The sequence below is a fragment of the Galeopterus variegatus genome, unplaced genomic scaffold (genome assembly GCF_000696425.1).
Source record: "Galeopterus variegatus unplaced genomic scaffold, G_variegatus-3.0.2 Scaffold4667, whole genome shotgun sequence".
Taxonomy (NCBI): Eukaryota; Metazoa; Chordata; class Mammalia; order Dermoptera; family Cynocephalidae; genus Galeopterus; species Galeopterus variegatus.
Window position 1 is genome coordinate 49,296 of NW_007730778.1, and position 19,719 is coordinate 69,014.

A 19,719-nucleotide genomic window follows, 5' to 3' on the forward strand; every position below is an offset into this window, starting at 1 on the left:
TGTCCATTCCAACTCTGTGGTCACCTGCTCTCTCAGTTCAATCCTAACTACCATTTCCCTTCTTCTGGTCCCCAGCTTTTGCTTCTGGACTTTCAAAATCATCTCCCATGTGTCTGTCTGCTTCTGCCCTTCTCTCTCTACCTTCAAGCATGTCCCTTGGGCAGAATTCTTCAGGGACTCCCCACTGTCCACAGGATAAAGTGCCAAGTTCACAGCTTGGCTTTTAGGACTCTCTCCAGTCTCACCCAACCTTCTGTGTCTTGAATCCCCTAATTCTCCAGCTCTCTAGCAAATACAAAAAATGTATTGCCTTGTGTTTTTCTACCAATTGGATTTTTCTTTTTTTTTTTTTTCTTTTTTTTCTTTTTTTCTGTGATTGAAATCACTTTCTCCTGTGACCTCTGGCTGAAGTCATACATATCATTCCAGGTCCAAATCAACACCATAGCTAATAGGCATTCTTCCTGCCTCAGGGCAACAGTTTCTTGTGCTTCATGAGTCCACAGTGCTTTGTATGTCTAAAGTTCTTACCTCCCTTGTGAGCTCTATTATCTTTTCTGTTAAAATTGGTTCTTGAGTGCAGGTGCCAGCTGTTACTTCTTCGAACATGTTGCCCATGATATGCAATACGTTGTTTGTTTCATTCGATGGGAGATTGCACGATCCCTCTTAAATCTCCCTTACCATTAAGATGTCATAGTGTCTAATAGAGAGGTCCATGCTTATACATAAAGTTCATTTTCTTAAGTTCAATGTTTCCCAAGTATCAGGCATTTTATTTTTTCTTTCATAGTTTTTAATGTTGTAGAGTATTACTTTTACAACTTCTCATAAAATTTGATCAATTCCAAGAAATGCATTTTCATCTCACTTTCATGTCTTTGAAATGGGAATGTGTCTCACAACTGATAGTGTAAGATTTGGGATGAATCCCAATCTCACACAGAACGGGAATACTCGCCTCGAAGAGACCACAAGACCACGAGCAATGCAATTAGCAAGAGGTTTATTATTTCCAACGCGTTGGGTTCTTACCGCCAAGCTGGGGTGAGACCACGTTAGGCTTTTTCGCTGTCTTTTTATACATTTTTTAGGGGCAACTTTTCTGGCAGCCAGGAGACAAAGCCATAAGCAGTGTTTATTGGCTAACTTAAGTGACCCTAAAGCTCATTGGTTGGCACCCATCCATCTCTAGGTGATTTCCCTTCTGACTTCTTTACTGGTAAACACTTGGCCATCTGCTGGTTTGACTTAGCTATGTAGAGACATAAAATCAGCTAAGTACTTCTGTACCTCATAGCTCTGTGGTTACAAGCCTGTGCCTGTGTTAGCAAGAAAACCACAGGCTGTCAGCTCTGAGCTCTTCCTGTGTAGGGGAGAAGTAGACCAATTCTCAGAGACCCCTCCTCAAGCAACCACACTTCTTGCCCCACTTACCCAGGTGTGATAAGACCCCTACCCAGAGGTTCCTTAGAGAACATGCTTATGTGGAAAGTTTTATGCTTTACCACAACCTACGTCTTTCAGCTCTTGCAAGCTAGCAGAACATCCTGTGTGTCTAGCTGGCCCGGGGGGGGGGCAAGGTGTGTCTTGTTGTAACAGCTTCTAAGATGGCTTCACTGTTGCTAAGTTAGAGCAAGCCCGTTTACAAAAGCAGATAGCGCAGGTTAGAAGTTTTCAATAGTGTCTTGTGATCATTATTGGACAGGTGGGTGGTCACTTTGTTTGTGTGCTAGCAAATTTGCCTGTCGCTTCTGATGGCAGGACTGGATAGTCGTGGCCCCTGAAACTGTGTTACCCACACTTCTGAGAATATTGATAGCACAAAATCTCAGATGCCAACAATTATGAACTGAAAGTGATTCAGAAGAATCGACTTTAAAAATAAAGAAGTTTTAGGGATAATTAGCATGTTTCTTGACTTACAATTTTCATTTTTGTATATTAACTAGAGCAATATATGACAAAAATCTAGAAATAAATAGTATAAAACAGCTTTTCTATAAAGTGTAAAATAAAGACTTTATTATGAGCATGCACTGACCCACAGCTTAATTGGCAGTGAGCTTCATTTCTTGGTGGCTGTATCCATCAGGGAACAGACAAGCAGAAGTCACTCTATCAGTGCAGGTCACTACAGCAGCTGGAGAAGCTGGGGCATGGAAAATGCCATGGGAGGTCAGGATGGTGTGGCCGGTGGGCAGGGGGGAAACCATGGATGGTAAGAAGTCCACCTTGAGTGCCTCAGCTGGAAGTGCCAAGGCTTTCCAGGACATCATTGCAGTCCTTGAGACACTTCACAGAGCTGCACCAGCTGCATCCACTGGCTGCAATGAAGTGGATTTTAGGTGTGAGTCTGGAAGCCACTGCAATGCTCTCACCTGCCTGCATGTCTGGATGCAGCTGACTCTGGAGAACGCTTTGGCTTCTCCTGTGCCTTCCAGTACTTGAGCAGTTTCCTCTCTTTAGCACAATCGTACTGGAGCCCCATGTGGGAGGGGACGATGGAATATGTGGTTCCTAGCCTTGGAAGGGTGGGGGCTGAGATGACAAATAGACCCTCCAGCACGATGTCCATTAAATAGTGGTTTATCTTACAATGGATGCCAGCTTGAATTTAACAAAATACAGACTTTCCTACTTAAGAGAATCACCACTTTAAACTTAAATAATTTTAAAAAGAAAAATATTATCATTACAACTTTTTATAAATAGAAGTCAATCATAAAAAATGGTTGAAACAAACACTAATTCCTTATGGTCTGCAAGGGCCATGAGCCAAATACCTGCCTGCTGTTTGTTAAAAGGGAGATTAGCAAGAGCTTGGGAGATATCACAGCCAATTCACACCCAATGGAGACTTTGACCTTGAAGTAGCTAGAGGTTTTGCAAAGGAGAGAGATTTTCACTAAGCGATATAATTATGTCACATAGAATCAGGGGGTTATAGCTGCTGCTTTGGGGCAGCACTGTTTTAATTTTCCTTCTGGGGTTTGGTGAAGAAAGGAAGCTATTTGGAAGCCACCTTCTCAAAGTGAAGCTTTTCTGAGTGACCTCTGGTGGTCAAGAAGGGAGAGGGTCACCAGAAACGTCGAGCATGCCCACGCTGGGCGATGGCTTGTTGGCTTGGAGTTGGGGCACTCCGTTATTTCATGAAACAAAGCAAAGAGCAAGCTGGGTTTGTCAGCCTGGAACACTCTAGAGGTGAGTTACTGATTAGTTCACACTAGGCTGGGGAGCCTGACTGGTGCCACCAACAGGCACTGCTGCTGTGACTTTTCCCTGCCTCTCCTAGCCTCCCACCTCCTTTTTCTCTTTGCACTTTAGGTGGGCATCTGCAGTGTCACTCTCAGCTCCCCCTTCCTCCATGGGCAGCCAGCTTGACTGCAGCTCTTCTCCTGGAGCACGCTGCACTGCTGAATAAAATCTCCTTCTAGACAACTCTATTACACCCCAGGAAAACAGAGTGGACGCTTTCCATCCGTGCCTCATCCAGATGCTTCCCAGGACCACTCAGCTCTTACACAAGGTTCGAACAGACAGATCTGTTTGAGTGGACCGTTTGTGCCTCCCTGGGACCTGAGATGCAGATGGGAGTGAAGGAGGGGAACCGTTTCTATTCGACTGGGCTTTCTTGGGGGAAAAGAGATAAAAGCCTGTTCATTTAAAGTCAGTGGGAACTTCTCTGGTTTACCACTTGGCGTTGGTCTGTCTTACAACACTGAATAAAGTAAAGGCTGGGCTTTTCTTGGCTTTTATTCAGAGTCAAATTTCATTCTGCTACTTTCCACCAAAGACTCGGCTATCCAGAAATAACAAATGTCTTTGAGCCATCTTCTTGCAACTTTTATGTGTTATCTTCTTGCAACTTTTATGTGTTTTCTTCTGTCTTCATGTCCATCTCTATCACTCTCTTTTTTCTCTTCTCAGCTTCCTTATCTTCCCCAAGGTTGTTTTTGCTTTTCTTCCCATGGCTCCATTATTGCTCTTCCTGGTAGTCCCCCTGAGTGGGCAGGACTGTGGCTAGCTTCTAACCAAGAGAAGATAGGAAAAGTGCTGGGCTGTGCATGCTTATGTCACATAGTACTGTGACACTCATCTAGCAGGGACTCTCTGTTCTTGGCTTGATGAATAAATGGTCCATGTTGGAGACTCATCAGGCGGGAACAAGGGCAGCGTGGAGAAGCTTCTGCCAACAGGCTGCATGAGTGTGGGAACAGGTCTTTCCCCTGCTGAGTGATCAGATGGGTCCCCTTTTGTGGACGGCAGCTTGACCACACTCCTCAGAGGACTCCGCAAAGCCATGCCCAGACCCCTGACCCACAGAAACTGTGTCGTTTTAAGGCTCAACATTTATGGCAATTTATTACACAGCAATAGCTGATATAATCACTTTGCCTCTTTTAAAAGAAAAAAACGTCAGTAGCCCCTGACATATACTTTACATTGTAGATCCTGCACGGCATTTCTCTGCTACTCTGCATCTGCTGCCTCACTTTCCCCCTGTTATCATTGTGTTCTCATCTCAAAGTGTTGAGATAATGATCAGATACTGATGGGGACTCATCCTGTCAGGGATTAATAGGTAGCCGGCTTTCTGCTGACACTGCATTCCTTATGAATAATGTGTTCCTGATGAAACCTCTGGATAATTTGTAGGCCACCTTCACTAAAAGAGCATTTCAAACAGCTGCTGTCATCTGTGAAATAAGTTTGGTTTTTATAAATGAACTGTATTATAAATCAATGAAACTGACTCTTAAGTACACTGGGATAATTTATGAATGTTACATAAGGTAGCAAAATCTGCTCTCAAGCTTATGATTAAACAGAACTCCACCTATGAGTAGAAAGCCCATCCCTCAGATGCTACCATGTGTGCTCTAGCCAATGTCCTTGGTGACTGTCGCCTTCTAGGTTCCTTTTCCATCCCTGAAGATGGCAATAACTATCACTGAATTGATTTCTTTCTTCTACACACATATAGTTCATTGGTCAACTTTAGGTAGCAGGAGTCAGGGCATGCACAGAAGTTGGATTCTAGTCTGGTTCCTTAAATGTATAAGTGACATGAAGAGTGACCAACACTCCTTCCTGCAGAGCAGACTCTAGCCTTTGTCGTCAGATCACAGCAGAAGTTTGCATGAGAGATTTCCTGTCTTTCCCCCAGACTGTTCTTTACTGCTTTCTGCCTCGGGGAGCTGATTTTTATGGATGGCATCTGTAGGCTTAATTATCTTCTGGTTGGATGTCGCCAGTGGGACACTTGGGAAGGAGACAGTGGGCAGGAGGAGGGAGGCTGTCCTGTTTATTCCATGGGCTGCTTCCCTGCAGGCCTCGTTGGCTCCCTCTGTGATCTGCTCAGCCCCTGGAGGAGAGGGGAGTCTCCTCGTCCCTGCGCCACCAGGATCTTCTGTTGCTAGTGTCATCGTTCATTGGGTTTCTGTCATCTTGCCTCTACTTTGGTCAGTGGCTCCTTTGCTAAGCCCTCCCCAATTGCCCTTGGGGTGTACCATCCATCTGTGTCCCGGACCCCTGGACAGCTGCCTGAATACACAGCCCCACAAAGATGGATGATCTCTCTCTCTCTCTCTTTCTCTCTCTCTCTCTCTCTCTTTTTTTTTTAGCGCTCACAGTTTTTATTATAGGGACAGTGGTGGCAGCAGCAGCTTCAGTCCAACCCAACCTCACCTGATTTTCTGGCTCGGGAGGAACAGGGGTGGCCCATAGCTCAGCAAGGGCTATGCTGAGACATGGAGCAGTCCAGAGCCCAATAGCAGAACAGATGGGCGTGGGGCCCAGGGACATAGACTATGTACAGGAATTAGGGGCTTCTACCCCAGAGTTCTCCTGGGCCAGGGCACCGGGCGTACCGGGATGGGGGTGGGGAGGCCTCAGTAGTCCTCCACCCAGCTGTTTTCAGAGATGAATGCATCTATGACCTCCTTCATGGCCAGGTTGGGGATGAGCTGTTCCTGGGTCAGGGGGTCCAGGTCATAGGGCTGAAGTGGCCCACACACTGCAGGTGTTCCTTGATGTCCTTGCAGTCATAGGTGATGCCACTTGGCGTGATGCAGGGCTCACACATCAGCTCAAAGCTGATCTTACCACACAGGTAGTCAGGGATGTCTCACTTTCTCTTCTCGTCCACCTGAGAGAAGAGCTCATCCATGTCCACCATGTACTCATCGTGCCAGGCCCTAACCCTGCTGGGCCTGGAGATGGCTATGGTCCTCGTCACCTTCATGGTTCTGCTGGCACTCTTCCAGCTCCTTCTCTAGCTTTGCTGCAATGAGCCGTGTGAGGTCGGGGTGCAGCTCGCTCTCCTGGTGGATGCGCAGCTCCTCGATGCTGTTCCAGCGCTGCTGCTTAGCAGGGCACGGGGGATGTAGTCCCCGAAGTTGAGCCGCTGCTCCTTGGCCAGGCTGTAGGCTCGCTGCAGGTTGGCGATGGCCTGGTCATAGCTCTCCATCTCCAGCTGGCACTACCCCAGGAAGGAATGCACCTTCACGGACTACCCATCCGGCTCCAGGGCACGCTGGCGCTGGCCAGTGCTTGCTTGAGCTGCTGCACCTTTAGGTGGCATGGGACCTGGTTGGTGTAACACACAGCCACCAGGGGTTCCGGGAGATGGTGTGGCCACAGCAGGCTGTTGCCTTTGGGTACTTGCAGCCCACAAAGAGCTGGTTGCCCTGCTCTTTGAGCTCCCGTGCGCTCGGGCTCTTCTCAGGGCTGCTGTTGCCGGCGCCCTCCGTCTCCTCCTCGCCCTTCATGGCCCACACAGTCTGGCCTGGGCTCTGCTCCAGGGCCACACCCACAGTGTGCTGCTGGGAATCACGGGTGATCTCTTGATGGACTGCTCCATACCACCTGTTCCCTCTGCCCTGTAGCTCCCCTTCAAGCAGATAGCCAGAGGGGAAACTTCTTCGATTTGCTCCAAATGTCAAACCCAAAAGAGGACTTGGGGGTCAATACTTCTAATTCAGATGCAGGAAGAAGCACGGAAGGGCTTCTCCACAGGTCAGGCACAACATGGGCATCCTGGCACAGGCGTGAAGGTGTCAAGACCCCAGAGAAAGATGCACCTGGGAAGATGTGTGTGTAAGGAGGTGCTCACCAACTCAGTGGTCATCCCAGAGGCAAGCTCTGTAGGAACAAAACCAAAGGACCACCCACCTGGGCCCCATATCCCACTGTATACTGTACACCTCCCCAAGAACCTCGACACCATGTTGTACAAAGCGGGACGACTGCCCGAGATAAAGATGCCTGGCACATATGGAGTGCTTACTGTGCAGCAGACGGCAAGTGCCTGATTTATGTGAAGTAACTCTCTCTTCCCAAATCTATGAGGACTTTACAAATAGGGAAACTGAGGCACAGTAAGGTCAAGGAAGTTTTCCAAGACCATGTGACTAGTAAGTGGCAGAGCCAGGTTCCAAACCCAGACAGTGTAGCTCCCAGGTCCTGCTACACTTACTGTCATTCATAAAGATGGAAATTAAAGGTCCTTACTAACCCAGACAAACCCAGTTAAATGAAAAGAAAGCTATTTCTTTTGCACATGAGTTTCCAGTGACATTCACAGTCAGGGCAAAGCTGGTGATGCCAAGGGACATTCCCTACAATGCTCATGGGGAGTTGTAGATGTTATTCATATCAAGGACTCCACAGGAGGAGAGTTCAGCTTTAAGATTTGCTAATATTTTAGAAAGCTGTAACTCCAAAAGCAGGAAAGGATGCTAAAAGCCATTCAGTCCAGTCCTCTGCTTTTATGTAAGTTCCTCTCCTTCCTCACAGACTCCAGGAAACATGCTGTAGAGCCTCCCTCTGGTCATCTCGGAATTTAATTCTCATCCCTAGCTCAGCTAAGAGAGCCCCTCCCTGGCCATGCAATCTAAGTTCCCCCTCCAGTCCGTCCCTGTCACAGCAACCTGTGTATTTCTTCAGAGCACTAATCACTCTCTGAAATCATGGTTAGTTTGCTTGATGCCTGCCTGTCTTTTCCCCTTCAGGATGGAAGCTACATGAGAGTAGGTATCACGTCTGTCTCGTCCCTGCTCCTTTCCCAACATCCAGACCAGGGCTGGACAGATGGCAGGAAATAAAGTCATATTTGTTGAATGAATGAGTCATCTTATGGTTGAGACTCACCAAGTGAATCACAGGCATGCAGGCTGTCCAAGTTGGAAATGATTTTAAACTTCTCCCAGTCCAATTTTCTACCCAATACACAAATTCAAAGCTTTATGCATTACAGAATCATGTCCACAAATGTTTCGCTGACTTTAATTTAAGGCCATTTAAAAAAGAATGCCATTCTTTTGTGGACAAAGAAGCAGCTGCTGTTTCATCATGCACAGAAAGTGAAGCTCCTTTGGAATCTAAGTGTATATCATTGGGTAACAACTTACAAAGACTGTCAATTTTAGAAATGGCTGTTGGGATGAGCAAAAGGCTAAAATCCTGCAAATAGTAGGTCATTTGATTTTAAAAGTCAGCTTTTGTTAATGAAATGCTGTGCTTTACTCAAACTATCTCCGTATCTACAAGGGCCCATTGTCTGCCTGTAATATACAAACCCAGTGTTCACAGAACAGTTTCATTTCTCCAGAACATGACTTGAGAAAATGGTAATAAAAGTTAAAAGGATTGTTAGTGTCAAGTGCTGGTGAGTATTGGTCCAAGAAGATATGAAACAAATGAATGCTTACTTCTGGGGAAGAGAAAAAAGAATCTGGGTTTTAGGGAGCAGTTAATGAGAACTTCAGCACTATCCTGGAATTTTAATGTCTTTCAAGGAGAATATATGCATGTATTCCAGTAGCAATTAAAATTTAATTAAACAATAGTGCTGTTATAAATCACAAAAATAAATATAAGTGTGTGTGGGAGGGGGTCAGAAAACAGCTATGTCAGCATTAAGATGTTGTACTCCCATTTTGACTTTATAGTGAGACTCAGACTTTGTTTGTTCTGCATAAGACAAGAGATGACCAGGGGCTTTCTGGAATTGTCCAGTCAACACAAGCCCCAAAACTTCGCCTTGTAGGCCATGCACATAGTTCTGAAGTTGATTACACTCAGCATTCCCCACGGGGATTGCTTGGAGACACACAGGAGATGAAGAGGTATGAGATGGAGAGACTAGGAAGAGAGAGCAGTGGAGAAGCCTCTCACCTTGCTTGTCTCGTGCCTAAGGGGGTGGAGGAGACACCTCTGTTTGTCTGTCGGCATCTCCCTTATCCAGGAACAGCAGGTTCCTTCTGGGACCTGCTAAGCCATATGGTTCCCAGAGAAGTAGTCATGTTTCCATATGTCCTTCCCTCCTCCAGGATGTTTATAACTGGACTTGGGAAAGAGCTGGGTTCTTATTGGCTATGAACCATTATCCATAAAACTTGGGAGCTGTGGTCAGCTGCCTTGCCGACTCAACAAAGAATTCAGGTCCCTGGTGACAGAGAATAGAGAAGAATGAGAGATGGAAGAGTCCCAATGGCCTTAATCCTGCTTCCAGTTTTCCTGATGCTCGTGCCCTTCCTACTGTTTAATTGCCCGCCCTTCTTTAGATTCCATGAACAGTAAAACTTCCATTTTGCAGAGGGGAGTCCCAACTAACTCAAGGGCAGGGACTGCACTAAAACTCCTCTCAGGAGTATGGATGCAGAGATTATGGGGAGCTCTGCTTCAATAAAATCTCTTCACACCAGATCTTTTCCTGTTTCTGGCATCTGCCTGAGGTGAGACAAAGCAATCACAGGTGTCTGATAATTCCAGCCTTTTTGGCAAGAAAGGATGTAGGAGAAGCCAATAAACTACTTTAACACATTCAAGGTTACCACGTCTCTACCAAGTACCAACACTGTTTCATATTTATGCAATGTATATTGAATTATGTATTAAACTCACAGAGTGTGCAAAAGAATGGCTCTGTGTCTAACAGTCTGTTATCCTAGACACAGAATGTTCCAGAAGAGCTCCTGCTCAAGTAGAGAGACTGTTGCTTGCACTTAGAACATCTGTAGGAACACTGAGGCCTAGGGGTGCTACTCCCTGGAGGGGTCCCTCCACAAGCTCTACTTCTCAGCTTTGATCAAAATCAGCTTATCCATGAACACCCTGGCTATGGCACATTATTTTAGAAAGCCAGGCTCCAAAGACATCAGAAAGCAGATGTGTGACTGTACAAAGGGGTAGGAGGAAAGACTTTTCTAGAGGCCCCACACTCTGCCTGCTAGTCCTCATGGTAACTCATCAGCCATGGAGTCTGATACGCATGGATATAGAGAAGGGGTGCACAGGATGGATTATCCGAGGGGCATTTTATCCAAGCTATGAAAAATGCCTGCTGAATCGCTCCTGTTTCAACATAAAGAATGATTTCTACCGAGCTAATATTTTTCTCACCTAAAATAACATAACTCTCCCCTAAACAGGACTGGACAAATGCTCGTATTCTTCACTTTGCAGTCATCTCTTTCTATAGGGCAGGGTCAAAATTAATTCTAAAGACACTGGATTCAGATAAACATGGATATAGTACTGGCTTAGCTGCTCAAAAACTTGAGAAAGTCTCTTAATCCTTCTTTGGCTCAATTTCCTCATCTGTTATATGGGGATAAGACTCATATTAACTAGAAACACATGAATTGCCAGCAATTTGTACAATTAAGGGGTTATTGTTCTTGAGAGGCAGAAGTCTTGAGGCACCAGTTCAGTGGCTCAGCCACGTCCAAGGGGTATAACTCTGTGATTCCTCCAATCTTTTCCTCATGGTCACTGGATGGCAGCTGCAGCTCTTGCTGTCATATCAATGTTCAAGGCAGGAATCATTGGGGGTGCCACCCTATTCCTCTCCTTTCCCTGTCTGCACATTTGTTACTTTGAAATAAGGAAGCACAGGTTCAACCGACTATTCTCTACCCAGCCCTACCCTTAAACTTCCATTTGCATCTTATTGGCAAGTACTATGCCATAGGCCTCCCCTGCTGTAGGGAAAGGGACATTTGCTTTTTTGTTCTTAGTTGAAAGTAGCAGCAGAAGGGAACGTTGGGAATGGATTTTGGGTTAACTAAATGGCACTTAAATGTGAAACTGAATAAAAAAATGCACGTGAAGCAACCAGGTGCTCAATAATTATTGATTGTTTTTGTATTGGTCTAGCAAAGCCATTCATTCACATTTCATATTACGGAAATGCCTGTATTTATTTTGGTAGATATCCATAATGTCATTTTTACGTGTATATGTGTATTTTAATACAGCATTTTTGATCTGGTCAGTGTTTTGACATCTTGCTAGTTTAACATTTTCTTGATAAAAATCTTGATAGACTTTTTAATGTCTCAAGTAACTTGTCTCTAAATATCATTACTGTTGCTGGGATCTCTTTTTACCCTTTTAAAATTTTTAATAAAGTTTGTTTTCTCATTAGAGAGTAAGATGGTGCCAGAAACGTAGTATTTACTTAATAACTGTTGGCAGGTGGTAGTACTAGCAGTGGTGGTGATACATCTGCTCATATAATGTTGGTATGTTTTCTTCTATGCAGGACACGTACCAGACATATTGATTATTGCTGTCGTAATCCTCTCTTCTTTGGGATTTTTCACCCACCCACAGACATTTTGAAGGATGTGCTTGGCAGCTAAAAATAAATTTAACCTACATGGAACACAATTGGACCTCAAACCCAGAGGAAACCAGTCTTCAGGAGAGGCAGGATAATAAGGGCCCCTCTTCTGACAGAACACAAAGTTGGAGTCACTCAGAGGTCCTGCTCTTGTAAGGTCATGTAGCCTTGAGGGTGGTGTTCATCTGGGACATGAGCAGGAGGAGAATGGATTAAATATGAGGCATAGAGAAACAAGACAGTCTGCCATCCCCAAGAGAGGACACAATTGGGACTGGTAACCAAATCTCATTCATGGCAGGGCACTGCAGTAACAATCCAAGAGGTCATGCCTCAGAGGCCCATGGAGCTTCCCCGATCTCATCCTCAAGAGGCTGTGTTATTTAGTTTAACTCTGGGTTCTGTGAGATGATTATGCTTTCAATTAAATCCCTATTGTTGAGCTGGTTGGAGCAGAAGTCTGCTCCTCACGATCAAAAGTGCACAGAGGTATATAATCTTCATAGAGGTTTCATAGGATATGGGTGTATGGTTTATACCATGTCTCCAAAAAGCCATGCATTATGAAGTAACACCCATGTAATTATAAATCCCTTATAACCCACTTTACAAGATTTTTTTTTCTTATTTGAATGTATTTCCTTTATAAAGAATCCAGAAAACAGAACAACTCAGAAAAATAATATAGAAGTTATTGGCAATCCTGTGACTGGAAACCCCCCCCCCCCAATCCTGTGAACCTGTGGTATACAGAATGTATTTCTTTAGATCATGTGACTGTATTAGTTACAGTATTATAGATAAACAATGCTGGCTGGTGAAACAGGTAAACTCTGGTACATTGGTGTCTTGACACAGTAAGTCTATTTCTTTTTGGTGTCATGAATAGATAGGATTTGGCAGAGCCTTTTCTCTGTGTAGACACACTAGATGTCCTGGGCCCCTGCCCCCTTGTGGCTTCATCCTCCTCCAGATCCTCTTCAGAAGCCAGGCTGTGGAGAAGGGCGGAGGGACCCAGCAGGTGCAGTTTGTACAGGCCATGCCTGGAGGTGGCTAGGTCAATTCTCCACATTTCAGCAGCCCATTCTCAGTCATGTGGACATGCTTGGCTACAGGGAGGTTGGAAACACAGTCCCACTGTGTGCCAGGATGATGATGAGGAATTTGACAGGCTGAGCAGTCGCGGTGTTTGCCGCGATGTCCTGGGGGCAACCGTTTCAGTCCATGGCATCCAGCTTCTCATCTGCCTCCCAGCCACAGGGGTTTTCCTGAGTGTTTAAGGTCTCTAAGCCACGTTCATTGTTCTTGCCTGTTGTCTTAGTCTGCTCAGGCTGTCCTAACAAAATGTCATAGACTGGGTGGCTTAAACAACAGAAATTTATTTTCTCTAAGTTCTGGAGGCTGGAAGTCCCAGATTAAGGTGTCTGCAGGTTAAGTTTCTGGTGATGGCTTATAGATAGTCACTTCTTGCTGAGTCCCCACAGAGCCTTTCCTCTGTGCGCATAGAGAGACAGGGAGATTTTGTGTCTCTTCCTCCTCATTAGGATATCAGTCATATCAGAGTAGGTCTTCATCCTTATGACCTCATTTAACTTTAATTATCTCTTTAAAGGCCCTATCTTCAAATCCAGGCACCTTGGAAGTTAGGGAGTCAATGTATGAATTTTGGCAGGGCATGATTTAGTCCATAACACCTGTTAAAGGCTGTTTAACCCTCTTCTGGTAACACCACCTTGATTTTCTTTTCAGGAACTACCATACCTTCCAACCAAATCTGTGTAGTTCAGTTAAGGTAAAGCCCCCTCATGCCTCGCTCTTGGAGACAGCACATAACCTGGGTCTGGTCCATCAGCCTGTGAGTGGCTGAGGATGGGCATGTGACCCAAGACAGGTCAATGAGATGCAGCTCTGAAAATTTTTTAGGGGCCATTTAAGAAGCATATTAGTTTCCTAAGTCTGCTGTAATGAATGATCACAGTCTGGGTGACTGTAAACAACAAGATTTATTATCTCACAGCTATGGAGGTCAGAAGTCTGAAATCAAGGTGCTTTAGGGTGGGTTCCTGCAGGAGCCTCTGAGGGAGACCCCTTCCTTGCTTCTCCCAGCTTGTGGAGGCTGCTGTCAGTCCTCGGTGTTCTTTGGCTCATAGACACATCACTCCAATCTCTGCTTCCATCTTCACATGACTTCTTCCCCTCTCCTCTTCAAAGGACATTTGTCATTGGATTTAGGGTACATTCTAATCCAGCAGGATCCCATCTGGAGACCCTGACTTCTACAAAGACCCTTTTTCCAAATAGGACCACATTCACAAGTTCCAGCTCAAACACTGCTGTCTGCTGTATTTAGGGTTGAATTTAACCTCTTTCCCCTATTGCAATAGTCTTAACCCCTATTGCAATAGTTTTGACTAAAGTCTTCTTAAACATTTGTAACAAGTGTGAGAATAATATATATTTTTTGACATAGGCCATAGTTTACTAATCTCAAGAATTTTGTACTTACCAAGGAGAACATTGAACGCTTTGTTGGTGAGGACTCTTTCTGTTGCATAGGAGATCAGACTCAGCTCTGCATAAGCAGAGAATTTTGGGGGTGCATACAACTAGAAATTCCAGGGATAATCTTCATAGGTATGGTTGGATCCAGGAGCTTGAAAAACCGTCATCGGGGTGTAGTGTCCCCCAAGCATTCCTCATTATCTCAACATGGCTACAGCAGCTGCAGGTCTAAGAGAGGAAGAACCTGCCCCATTTCTAAGAGTGCAGCACAGACCTCACTGCATGTCATTGGCTCTCACTGGACCATGCAATACGACTAACCCATGGTGGCTGGGGACTCGGGAGCTCTCATGGGTGGGCCAGGCCTGGCAAAATAACCACCTCTGAAGCAGGAAATAAAGAAAACCTCTCACACAGACTGATGTGACTGAGATGAGTCTTCCAGAAAGGAATAGGCACACTATTTTGCCAAAATGCAGTCGATAGATATTGGACAGAAAAAATTACAGTTTTCCACTCAAAACACTTATCAAGCTGCCTTGCTCATAGTGGACACAATATTTATTCCATGGAATAAATAATAAATTAATAAATACCTCCAGAATACTAGGGATTTGGATAAACAGTCATGTAATAGACATAGAGCTCTAAATGACCTCAGTGAGGGCCAATCATGTCTGGCACAAAATGTCCCCTCATTTATGGAAGCCAGAGCTGACCCATGGACTCATTGTTTAGGACAGAGCCTAGGGCAGAATCCAAAAGTCGCCAGTGATGGCGGTAACTGTCTGGCGGTGCTGTTTGCTCTCATATCTCATATTCTCATTTCTATATTCCCTATACATGGGCCCTGCCCGTCGTCTGGCTTAAACGTTATTTTTCTAAATTGGTAAATAATGAAAAGAGACAGCGTGTCAAGTGTGCTGCTGGCACGTCCTTGTATAGACATGTGCCATTCAGTTTGGTTGATGCGGCTCCCATCTGGCCTAAATATAGAGACATCGATTTTCCTCCAGATGGTGCACTGCGTTCAGCTGATTGCTCTCTTTTATACTAATAAGCACAGAACTCATGCCGCCTCATGACGGAAGCCTGGAAGGGGAACATCTGGTGGATGCTCAAGGTGTCTTAGTTGACTTACAAGCTCCACGTGGAAGAGGTCAGTGGCTCTTTGATGGTGACAGATGCTCCGGCTGCTGAATTAATTCTCAGGCAACAGGGCAGTGAGCTGCTGATTTGTGGAGAAGTGCTCTGGCCCAGGGCCTGCCTTTCTTGTTTGCAGAAGGGAAGTGTGAGCCTCAGGAGGTGACAGGGTGGGACTGGCTGAGCCCTGAGACCTTCCCCAGTCATGCTGGGAACACGGGACCATGGTCTCCAGGAAAGAGGCAGCATAGGAAGGAAACTAGCCACAAGCCCAGGAAGCCAAGGGATGCTGCCTGGAAGCAGGGGAGGGTATAGGGGAAGATGAGAGGTGGATGCTGTAACTCCCTCTTATGTGGCCAATTTAGGCAAAAGACACTTAAGTCCACCTGCCTCACCCATGTCTACTTTCCAACAGAGGGGGAACTTGGTGATAAAAAAGAATTGAAGAGGAATGTTCCCAGACAATGTCTTACCTTGTTTATGAGATCGTGATCTCATGACCCTGATTATATATTATAAAACAATGCTCTGTGAGAGGCAGTCCAGGGCACAGGCTCTAGCTCTAGGAAGCCTGGTTGGGGTTTCTATCCTAATACTTCCAACCTGTGTGACCCTGGGGAGTTATTCAGTGCTCTGTCCTTCTATTTCACTATCTTTAAATGCAAAAGTAGTATTACCTACCTCACAGAGCTGTAAGAATCAAATAAAGTGTGACATAATTAGAATGGTGCCTCACATTCAGTAAGTGCTTATAGGTGTTTGCTGTTATTATGACCTAGAAATTAAAAAAATAGCTCTGTGCCTTTGTTTTATTATACTTTGCTTATGGAAATACAGCAAACAAACATTATATAAATAAAACAGAAATATGTTATCAATAAAATCTCACTGTACAAGTTTATTTTGGGTATGAAAGTATAGATTGTATATGTATTAGTTTGATAAATATGGGCATATAAATGTGTCATAAATGAATATATAATAGACCTAACATTAGTTATTACCTATTATAGACCAAAAACAGAAGTATGCTTTAATACATATGATACTTTAATATATATTGGGTTAATCAAAACCCAGTAGGAAGCTAAATTGACAATAATGAAGCCAAATTAACATTAATTTGAAATTACTAAATAAAAATATTAGCAATCAAAAACCACAATCAACTTAAGACAGCACTGAAGATTTATTTAAAACAGTAGCCCCTTCCCTAAAATAGTAAAAATTTGAATTATCTGCATCCATCTTTTACTTATTGATTTAAAAATACTCTTTATGCATTCAAATATTACTCTATTGTCGCATGAAAATATTTTCTGTAGGTTTTCATTTGCCTCATGAGTGTGTGTATATCTGTGTGTGTGCATGTGTGTTTCTGTGTCTTAACATTTAGAAAAAAAATGAGTTTTTATTCAATACAACTTATCAACATTTTTTTCTTTTATGATTTCTTTCTTTGGGGTTCTATTAAAAAAGTCTATTCCTACCAAATATCTATATTAAATTTAACTGCATTTTTTGAAACCTCTTATTACATTCATCTCTACTCCTGAAAGAGACTGTTCTGGAGAAATCAAAGTACATTAAATGTTTAATAGATTTTTATTTATAAAAGTTGTGAGTGGAAGGTAATGAGGCATTGATTTCTAAATGGATGTATCAGAAATAAAAACTACATAGCCAGATGATGGCTGTCCCTTTCATTTCAGGTGCCTTGATTATAATTCCAATGGCACCTCCAATGCTAAAAATAATAATGGTGCAACTCTTTTTTAAAAAATGATGCTTAATAAGAGTCATTTCATGAATGCTTCCCTTGAAAGTTATATCTTAATTTTCTCCATTTGAAAGTTACCTCCCGAAACTTGCTTTGCCTGAATCATGTTGGATGTGACTAATATCCAAAATATCCCCTGTCAGTTTTTGAATTCAGCTACTGTCCTTCATCTATGTCAAAAATGCAAGCAGTGAAAATCAACCTTAACACATCAGGAAGAACCCCACTGTGTAGACTGAACAACAGCCTCTGAAAATATCCAAGTTTTAATGCCCGGCACCTGTGAATATGTTACCTTACATGGCAAAGGGACTTTTCAGATACTATTAAGGATTTGGGGATGAAGAGATTATCCTGGATCATCTGGATGGACCCAAAATGTAGACACAAATTCCTTATTAGAGGGAGTTTGGAAACAGAAGTACAGGGTGTGGTGATGGAAGCAAGAAATTGTAGGGACCTGAGGAAGGGGCCACAAACCAAGGAGGGCATGCAGCTTCTGGAAACTAAATAGGACAGGAGAATGGGCTCTCCCCAGGGCAGCAAAAGAAACCAGCCCTGCTGACATCCAGTTTTGTGGATTGAATGTCCCCCCAAAACTCACTGAAGATTGACCCCCATTATAGCAGTGCTAAGAGGGTGGGAGACGCACTTGTGATAATTAAAGGTGGAGCTTTTAAGAGGTGATTAGATTGCAAGGACTGTGCCTTTGTGAATGGATTGATCCATTCATGGGGTAATGGGTGTAGTTATGATGGCTTTATAATGAGAGTGGGAAATAGCTCTCTGCTTAGGCCATTTTCTCCATGTGACATCCTGGTCACCCTGGGACCCTATACAGAGTACCTACCCAGAAGAAGGCCCTCACCAGATATTTTCCCTAGACTTTGGACTTCCCAGCCTCCATACTGTTAAGAAACAAATTATTTTTCTTTACAAATTACCCAGTTCCAGGTATTCTGTTATAAGCAACAGAAACAGACTAATACATCCATCGAAACTGATCTAAAACTTCTGATCTCCAGAGCTGTAAGAGAATACATTTGTGTTATTTTAAGCCACCAAGTTTGTAGTAATTTGTTATAACAGCACAGGAAACTAATATACCAACCTGATAAATTTTGTTATAATTGATGTTAGAATTTTCACCAAAAATCCACTATAAAATTGGCAACTGTTAAAAACACTTAACTTGAAAAGTTGGGAGCCCTTAGGGACCTACTCTATGTAAACTTCTGCAGTAGAAACAATGCCGCATCTATCCTTTGGAGAGAGAGAAGGGTGGGGTTTCTACTTTTTTCGTGTTTCCTTTCTCAGGCTAGAAGAAATTTTTTTTCTGATATATTCTTCCTTATAGAGGTGTTAAAGAAATCATGTGTCAAACAATGTGTTACTCAGCTGAAAACATTTACATTTTAATTAAAGGCTAACTAACAAAGGAGGTAGCTCTTCATACAAAAGAGAAATCGATGGTGGTGGAATTGCAGGTGTCAGCGTGGGATGTGCTTGTAGCCTGGGGCTTTCCCAGATGTCCTCAGAAGATGCAAGGGTGGCCATTGCCTAGTAAACCTATGGGAAGTCCCATGTCATGATGCGATGCTGTTTTGAGGTCCTGGGGAGATAGGAATCAACAGACCAGATGAAATCCCTGGCCTCAAGAAGCTTACATTCAGGTGGGGGAAGGAGAGAAACAAAATTAACAAATAAGGAGACAGAATGCCTGACAGTGATAGAGCCATGAGGAAGAATAGTGCAGGAAAATTGGGCAGGGTACACTAGGTGGGTGGGGCCTTATTTTACATAGGGTAGCCTTCGGTCAAAGAGTTGAAGATGTAAGAGCCCCAGAGAGAGGGGACAGCCTGCAAGAAGACCAGTGTGGCTGCAGGACAGTGAGGCATGGACGAGGGGTGGGAGGTGAGGTCATAGAGCTAATGGGGTCAGGTCACATAGGGTCGCATAGACCACTGCAAGGAATTTGGATTTATGCTCCATGAGTTGGAAGCCATTGGAGCATTTTGAGCAGAGAAGGGGCCAAGTCTGAGTTATGTTTTTAAAAGAACAGTCTGATTGCTCTGCTGAGAATAGAATCTAGGACTCAGGATTGACCCAGAGAGAACAGTAGTCTAGGACAGGGGAGATGGTGCCCTGGACTGGGGAGGTGGTGATGGTGGTAAGGAGAAGTTGTCAGATATATTTGAATTCTGGAGCCAATAGGATTTGTCGATCCTCTGGATCAAAGTGTGTGAGAGACAGAGGAGAAGTCAAGCCTGATTCCAAGGCTTTTGAGTAACCACAAGGCTGGAGCTGTTATTGAATAAAATGGGGAAGACGGTGGGTGGAGAAGGTCCCAGAAGGAAGATCAAGAGCTCAGTCTAGGAGGTGCTCCGCTCGAGATCAGACATCCAAGTGGAGGTATTGAATAGACAATTGGATGTAAGGATCTGCAACTGAGAGAGGAAGGCCAGCTAAAGATTGACATTTGGGAGTCACCAGTTTATAGATTATTTCAAACCGTAAGACCTGAAAGAGATTATTTAGGGAGTGTGCGTTGATTGGGAGAACAAGGTGCCCAAGAACGAAATCCTTGGGCAACTTTCAGAAGGCAGGAATATGAGAAATAACCAACAAAAGTGATGCAGCTGGAAAGGCAGGTCAGGTGGGA

At 44.1% G+C, this 19,719-nt stretch overlaps 1 pseudogene; it reads right to left on the bottom strand.

Moving 5' to 3' along the window:
* Positions 1–5,894: 5,894 nt before the first annotated feature.
* Positions 5,895–6,773, bottom strand: LOC103603531 (annotated as a pseudogene).
* Between the last annotated feature and the right edge of the window lie 12,946 nt (positions 6,774–19,719).